The sequence below is a fragment of the Etheostoma cragini genome, chromosome 11 (assembly GCF_013103735.1).
Source record: "Etheostoma cragini isolate CJK2018 chromosome 11, CSU_Ecrag_1.0, whole genome shotgun sequence".
Taxonomy (NCBI): Eukaryota; Metazoa; Chordata; class Actinopteri; order Perciformes; family Percidae; genus Etheostoma; species Etheostoma cragini.
Window position 1 is genome coordinate 1,437,049 of NC_048417.1, and position 8,909 is coordinate 1,445,957.

An 8,909-nucleotide genomic window follows, 5' to 3' on the forward strand; every position below is an offset into this window, starting at 1 on the left:
TGGAGGATGAGGGAAACATTTCAAAGGCTTTGCTGCATGAGTGCCAAGTGGACGAATATCAGCTGCAGAGAGACAAACACGGAGACTGGACATTAAATAAACAGCTGGAGTACACGTGGATTTCCCAGCATTATGTTGTTGAGGTTATGAGATTTAGAAACATTACAGCACGGCTACATTAAAATGAACAACGTGGACATGTATGCTCTGCAGCAGCTCTTCATCATGCACCAAAGGGTTTGTTATTACAAGCCACATCCAGATTCTGCAGCTTTGTGGATTCATTAATTACTCTCGAGGCTCAGGACTGTGCACCAGCCCCCCCCCCCACCCCCTCTCTCTTTTTCTGCACCACCTATACTTTATATTTTAATATTTAACATTCTTATATTGTGTATTTTGTGTCAACACTGCAAAGGGATTGTTTCAATCTCGTTGCACAGGTACTGTACTTGTTAATAATGACAATAAAGGCTTTCTGTTCTGTTCTATTATGTTAACCCGGGTCTAGAATGACAAATAGCAGAAAAAATGAAAACTCTGGAGGACTCTCTAAATCCCCTCAGTACCACCAAGTCCTGACTCCTTGAAGAAGCTCCTGAGAGCGTGAAAATGTCTTCTTAGAGAATCAGATGCAGTTTGTCGACTGTTTTCCGAGCCACGTGACCTCAGTGAGAGTTCCCAGATAACGGCCAGCGGCCCTCACATCTCTCTCCCAGGAGACTTCCTAATCCACTATCACAGTTCAAAATATCCTGCAGGACTTGACTTGGCTTAAATGGTCCCGCTGCCAGCTAAAACTGAATGGGTCTTTTATGAGTCCATTGCGTATCTTTCCTTAATTTCCTGCTTTTTGGGGATGTCACCTTTAGACCTTGTGGAACTGCAGAGGAAATGAAGTGAGGAAAATGAACACAGATCAGTAGCAGAGGACAGTGAGGACACACCCAAGCATGTTTTCATTTCATTCAGCTCATATTTGAAAGTTAAATATAAATTTCCTCTTGACACCAACAACATTTCTTTAAATAAAGGCTGCTGTAGTGTTGCGTAAGACTTGGCTGAGAGAAGGACACCAGGGGACAGAGCAGAGACTTGCAGCTTCTGAGCCTCCGCCAGCTACAGCATGGACACTGCTCTCCTGCAGCAGTTGTCTTTCAGAAAGACATTTTTCTTACTTTGTTTGCTTTTAGAAACAATCAGGCATCTATTTCTCATTTCTCACATTCGTTGGATCTCATACACAGACTATGATACTATATATTAGTCTTATTGTCAACTCTCACACAACTGTTGCCAACTAAACCCAACTATGAACGTATCCCACTAACGGGTATTGTGTATGTATAGCAAACCAGATACGTCGTTTTCCTCTGAGCTCCACTGTTGTATAAACACCATTAAAACCCCATACGTCAGTCACACTGTTGCACTGAGTGACATGTTTCTTCATAATCATGAGCACACACACTGGAGCTTTATTTCCCACATACACCATCATGCTGCCCCAAACACTCACTCCTACAAATGTGTCAAATTAAAAAATGAAGAAGATAAACTACAGTTCCTAGCTCGGCCTTTCTAGCCGTGCTAGATGCAAAGAGAAAGGTATGGCTACAAACTACTCTGTCAACTTAAAATATACCTGTTGACGTTGTGTTCCTAAAGTCTGAGGTTGAATAACTTTTTATGCTTCATCTAGCTATTCACCATGACAACTCTAAAAAATGATTTTACATGAAGTTCAGTTTACTCGCCATGGTTACTTCAATCAAGAGAGGCTTCATTCTGGGTGAACACGTTATCTTGTTTTTTTTTACGTGCATAAAAGGATGAGAAACGTGAATAGTGTTTGGTGCTCAGACCCCATCGTGATGTGATATATTTTAAGGGGGGTGGTTGAGCTGTGAGTAGAATTTAGTAGGAACCCCCCCCCCCGTCCCATGGAGTCCTTGAATACTCTTCTACGTCACTGCAGCTGCAGCATGGTAAAGGATTTAAACCCCTGGAGGTTAGCAATGACAAGACCTGTAGGGGGTGTTAAAGGAACTCAAGACTTTAACATTGAACTCCTGTGAGATCGTCAGACTCACTGTAGGCACGTTGTAATTAAGGATAAAAATTGATGCAGCAGGACTGAATTGATTACCAAATTTCGCAGATCTCACCAACATTTTTCACATGTGCAGTAATACTCTCCAACAGGTGTAAACAACTTTAAGTTACCCTTCATACGTCTGCCGCCTCTACCGTCTACTCAGAGAGTAGTCAGGCACAGAAAACCCTTTCTGGAGATAAGAACTGGATCCAATGGGTGGGTCAGCGGGCTTGTTCAATTTGCTTTAGGAAACAAAAAAAGATATAAATTCCAGACTGGTGCTATTAGGAAACAAGTCAACAACAGCACAAAAACTTCAACTGGCAGAGGGAACGGCTCAAAACAAAGCTGTTTGTTCTCTGTGTTGTGTAATAAGCTTCAGATAACTAACAGCTTGGATTTTAAAATAATTTGTGTTACAGAAACATAGGCCGACATTTTTGTTCTTTGGAGAAGACTGCTAATGCAGGAATTTCTTTGATAGGAAGGAATACTTGGCCCGTGAAAAACTAGTTAACAGTAAGATGTTTGCATTAGCATATACGTTCCAACTCTTCTACGGAACAAACGTCATGCTATAATACCATCCATCCATCCATCTTCATCCATCCATCTTCATCCGCTTATCCGGTATCGGATCGCGGGGGCAGCAGCTCCAGCTGGGGACCCCAAACTTCCCATCCTTACCAGAGGCCCGAACCACCTCAACTGGCTCCTTTCGACGTAAAGGAGGAGCAGCTCTACTCCGAGCTCCTCTCGGAGGACTGAGCTTCTCACCCGATCTCCAAGGGAGACGCCAGCCCCCCCCCCCCTAAAGAAATTCAGTCCATTTTCTCTGGTTCAAGTAATAATTTCCAAATGCCAACTGACTGATGTACGCTTGTGTCATCTCCTTGTTTCTTGTGAAATCTGTGAGAACCATGGGAACTATGTTGACCCTGCTGTCGCCACAGGTTTGAGGAATTTCAGAGACATTTATTTTAAGAAAAATGTTCTAAAGGAGTTAAGAAACTCTTCCTGGAAGCTCCTTCTGTTCTCTCAGATCTCTTTGGCCTTGTCATGTCAGATGTTTAACTTGGCAACACTCAGAGCCCAGGAGGATTCTCAGACCTGACCACGAATGGGCAATAGCTGACCCACATGTTGGGGAAGCCACTGCCAAGCGAAACAAAGTAGACAGTGTGTGAGGGAAGACATGAGTCTGCTGGTGGTTTGTGCTGTGACTCAGGAGCTTCAGAAAGTGGGAGTGCATTTACAGCTCTGCTGCTCAATGTGAAAGCCATTACAGGCCCCGGACTTTTATGGGTCTTGTGGAAAGATGCGGAGCCAGCGGTGTGAGTCATCAATGCTACAGCAGTAAAAGCTCCTCTCTGCTCCCCCCAATCCGTCTTCTTGAGGCCACATGCAGCACTTAGGCTGAATCCCATTTCTCCATCTTACCCCTAACCCTTACACCTCACCCCTAGCCCTCGGCCCTGGAAACCCAGTGTTAAGGGCTAGGGGTGAAAACACACCCCTATGAAATGGGACCTCACTTGTTTATGGTTACGTCACCAAGCATCGCCGCTAGCTGGCTGCTACTTCACCAGAGGCGACAAGTGTTGATCACAAACGTGCCCCTGGATCAAAATGAGTATTGGGACGGCCCTTACTCTCACGTGAACGGGCAAATCCAAGGGGAAGGGGTGAGGGGAAGGGGTAAGATGGAGGAATGAGATTCAGCCGAAGCCTCCAGGGACACAGCAGGGCTCCCGGGCTCGGGGGGAAACTTTGCCAAGTTCATCGCTCAGAAAGAAGTCGACCAAACCACAGCTACATGACTTTTCATCAGCAGGATCCCTTAACATTCAAAGCCCCATTAAATATTTTCCTTGGTTTTCTAACATCAAAACACAGTCTGAACCCCCAATTATTACTCTTCTTCAAAAAAGTTCATGCGGCTGAAACCAGTGCATTTTGGTTTTTATGCTTTCTCCAAATGTTTCAGAAAAACCACATCGTTTTCAATCATGTCTTTGAACAGTTAAAGTCGGGGTCAAGCTCTGTCTTTTCTCCATCGTTGTTCACACTTCAGTGGCTCCATGTGATTAATCATCATCATCATCATCATCATCATCATCATCATCATCATCATCATCATCATCATCATCATCAGCGTGTGGAAATGCCCACCCAGCCACTGGTTTTGGTAACAGGCACCATATGGTGGCATCAAAAGAAGCCTGTTCAGTCAACTGGAGGCGATGAAAGCCCCTCTGGTTTAACGGGCTCCTGATCTATCGCCCTGTCACAGAGAGGATGGGATGTGGCACATGAAGACATGAAGATGACACTGTTGTTGTTTGTGATTTAGACGTAGGGGTAAAGGGATTTTAATTCTGGGTTCTAAAGCCACAGATACAAGATGAAATTAATTAATTTTCTACTTATATGAAAGACCAAAAGTCAAATTCTGCTTCAAACCTACTGAGTGGAGTTTACGTCTACCAAATGGACTCTCCACCTCTGAAAAATGGGGCTTAATTGTGCATAAAGAGACAGGTTGGGGTTTGTAGATGGTTCAAACTGTACTTTATGGGACTTTATCACATTCTCACGTGTGCATCCAAAAGTAAAGTAATCTAACAAATGTCCATGATTTTAGCTCAAACCCCTAAGGCTGGGACAATACGGGTGCTGGTTCAATTTTTATTTAATAGAAGAATAGAAGTATTTCGATTCAATAATATTAAGTATTCCAATTTTCTTTCTTTTTTAACAAAAGCAAAAGTTGAATAATACACTTCTATAGACAACATGTCGTGTAACAACATTTCTAAAGACAAATTGTGTTCTAAAAAGAACAACTGAAAAGTGATTTGTTATGTTAAAAATTACATTACATACATACTTTTTACATATATACTGTACTTTTCCTCTTTGCATTACTGCTGTTGACGTCTGGTATCTGGGAAACTGCCTCGTCCTTGTCTGGAGCCCGGTGGGACGCTGGGAACAGACCAGGCGTCCCCGGTCTGAGAGAAACCGTCAACATCACTGCTTTTTAAAAAATGTTTACTTAACCTTTACTTAACCAGGAAAGTCCCGTTGAGATTAAAAACCTCTTTTTCAAGGGTGTCCTGCAAAACACAATCAATTTCATTTATAAAAGTTATGTAACACAGACCGTTAAAAACATTTACAATGTAAACATGTCATTTCAGGTTCTCTCAATCTGGATTTAAAAGCATTTAAGGAAATAAGTTCAGATAATTTCAAGTCTTTTTGCAAAGAGTTCCATGCAGAAGTAGCGGAGTAGACAAAAGCCCTTTTTCCTAGATTTGTACGGGCAAATGGAACAAAGAGCAGAAAGTGATCATCTGATCGCAATGAATAGGAACCAACACTTCTGGTTGTGACTGCGTGATTTATCTCATTCTCCGTTGTGTTTCCGCCTCACCACAACAGAGATGCACAGCTTGCAGAGACTGTTGCTAAGAAAGCAGGACCACGGCTGGGCTACTGAGCTCGAACTACTCATATACACCTATTGGCTGGCACATGGACCCCCCTATCGAGTGGTGGCCCGTGTCTTTAATGCACCACAGTATCAAAGGCTACAGTTCACCCCATCATCCACAGAGTGGACCAGAACATATGGGACAATCTGAGGAGAGCAAGCTGCTTCCATCAAACAGCGGACCTGCCTGCATCACATGCATTACAAGAGATGGAGTTGATTTGTTAACTTAGGTTCGGGAGCAGGGCCACGCCTAAACCACACCTCTTATCACCAGACAGACCTCCATCTACCGTGCTGCAGCCAGGCTCGGGTCTCTGATTCCTTGACCCCCCCCCCCCCCTCCCCTTCCCTCTCCTTCATCCATCTTCCCCCTCTTAACTTCCTGTTGCCCATCTCTCTCATGTCTCTTCTGGGTAACGTCTGGGGGTCTGGAAACTAGTCGGGTGAAAACTGCTTCTGAGACTGGACCCCCCCACTCTGAGTCCCCTCCACCCGGTCATCACACATCCTCCCAGACCAGCCATCAGACCACATCCACATCAATTCATCTATCTGCACATTCATGATGTTTATAACATCTTTAACTAACACGTGGAGGTGGCGTGGTCCCTAGTGACCTGCTGCAGAAAGCTTGGTTCTTCTGTTCTGATGCTGTGAGTCCCGTAAAACTGATTCTACTTGCAAGGAAACAGAACTTTAATATAACTTCAGTGGGTCCTGTCTGTTCTTGATGATGGAATTATTTGTAAAGAACTACATATCGGATGTGTTCACTGTTGCGAATCCCACTTGGAGTGTCCAAACGTCGGGACTCAATTAGCTAAGGAATCACTCTAGCTTTGATTATGTATATGATTTATTAATAAACAGAGCAATGCGATCCGGGCAGTGCATACGTGCACGGTCCTTAATGGAACATGACTAGTTCAGAGGTCCCTAAGAAAGGCCCTTAGCAGAGGTATCCAACAGCTTATAAGGGTTCTCCTTAAGGGAGCCCTATTGGTTAAAGCGTCACTGGGCAGATCATATCGCCTCAGCAACAGTATTTCTATTGGCTGGGTGGGCGCGACATCCTGTTTCAGTCTTCAGGAATGTGTGTGTGTGTGTGTGTATTGGGGGTCTTTCCTATGAAAGATCCCCTTGGTTCTTCTCCATTGTGAGTGAGCACGTGGCTTTCTGGCCTTACTGTATGTGCTGTTCTCTTGCTAGTTGTAATGCTTAACAACAAGATGTCGCTCCCACCTGGATGCCAAGCAACAACACATTTCTCCTTCATTCAGTGTCTGACATGAGCTCTGTTTCATTTGCTTATGCATAAGTTCATTCACAGTATCTAAATATGATCACAATACCTGAGTATAATTTCCCACATCACCCACGGGAGAAACCCGTCTAAACAGATGATAGTTATGGAAATATTTGTGGGGAAAAATTCAGTTCTGGGGAAAATAATTAATTCTAAAAATTGCCACAAAAACATTCTTGATACATAACAATTTTCAATTTCTTTTCTGACCCTTACAAACCGCAATCCTTTTTGTTAACCCTCCGAGCCCTGAGGCCGTTTTTACAGTTTATTGTCCGTCTGGATTTATTTTATAATAACTCGTAAAACATCAACCCTGTTGTCTACAGTTAAGGTATGAACATCAGTTAAATCAGGACAAACTGCGTTATTAGAATATTTGGGTTGTAATGAGGTCACTTGCATGTTAAAAATGGTTGTAGGGCCTTAAAGACAAATAAATAAATAAAACAGAACAAGAATCTTCCAGATATGTATTGATATCACAGACAGATAAGTAATGAATAAGCCATTTTACTCTCTAAAACTCTTCTCATATGTCTTGGGAGTCACACTGGGAAGAAATAATCATTATAACTTATACAGTTGACAAAATAGATGCATTTTTACAAAGAAAGTCAAGACGCTTTTGCTCTCATGACATTTACTCATGCCAATAATAACATAATAATGTCATATTTATTGATATTACACCCACAGCAATGCTACACAAGCATTTGTGTTGCCTAGAACAGTTCTCATATATGCAAAAAAAAAAACATAATAAACATTATAACTCATATAAAGCACATACTATTTATATTTCTTCAAAAAAGGCCCAAATATATAATATATAATATAAATAAATGCAAAATCTCAAACCAGTGTGGCCATTCTCCTCTGTAGATATCTATCTTGTGCACCATAGCATTTTTCATCTCATCCTGGACTAGTTTGACTTGAGGAGGGCACTAATCACCCTCCATACCTTGTGGGTGACGTTGTCCACCCTCCATGGCTGACGTATTCTCCCATATATGGGCATGCTGGTGCCTGTACTTCCGTAAACAGAGAGCAGACACGGAGCAGCGGGAGCTAGCGGTGTAATTGAGCAACAACGCGATGAATTATGGACATAAAGTGGATGTAACGGTTTGGGTTTAATGCTCAACGACCCTGAAAAGGGCAGAAAGTTCCAGGCAGGGTAGACAATCACCCGTAGGGGCTAGAAAGACCCGGAAGAGACCTCCGGGACCGCTAACTCGTTAGCTTTTAGCCGCAACTTTTGGTGAGTTTCTATGTTTTATGGTTATTAAATGATTGAACTATGAATCAGAGGTGCTGGTTAGGCTCGTGGGCGAGTCTCTCGGTCTCAGGGGGTTTGATTCATTAAATATTTGTACCTAAACCTAACCAAACCGGGACTGTGTCCCGTTAACGTGTAGTCTGGTTTAGATATGAGGTCATATTTACAGCCTCTGCTAGAAGCACTAATCAATAAATCGCTGCTGTGAGTCATAATAAGGGGTAGGAATAAATGATGGGTATCTTCATATGGGTTGGGGGACTTAAAAATAAATGTACAAAATTACTGACTATCCCTAGTGTTTTATTATGAGAACCATGCATAGGCTTAGGACAATGGAGGATATGTATATACAGTGTATATATATATATATATATATATATATATATATATAGATATATAGATATATAGATAGATAGATAGATAGATAGATAGATAGATAGATAGATAGATGTATCTAATAATCCATAGAAAAGAGACAGGTTTTTGTTGGTTTGAAAAAGAAAAGAATACCAAGAGGTGTGTTACTTTACAAATGAAATAAGATTGAGTCAAACAGAAGAAGAAAGCAGTGAACAGAAGCATTAGTGGAGGATAGAGAGAGGAGAGAATGACTTTATGATCCATGCATCACCTTAAGGAAACCCAAATGATGACTTGCTCCGGTTACCGGTGTGAGGTTATTAGGTTGCTGGGTGGTTGGGTGTTGGGGGGGGGG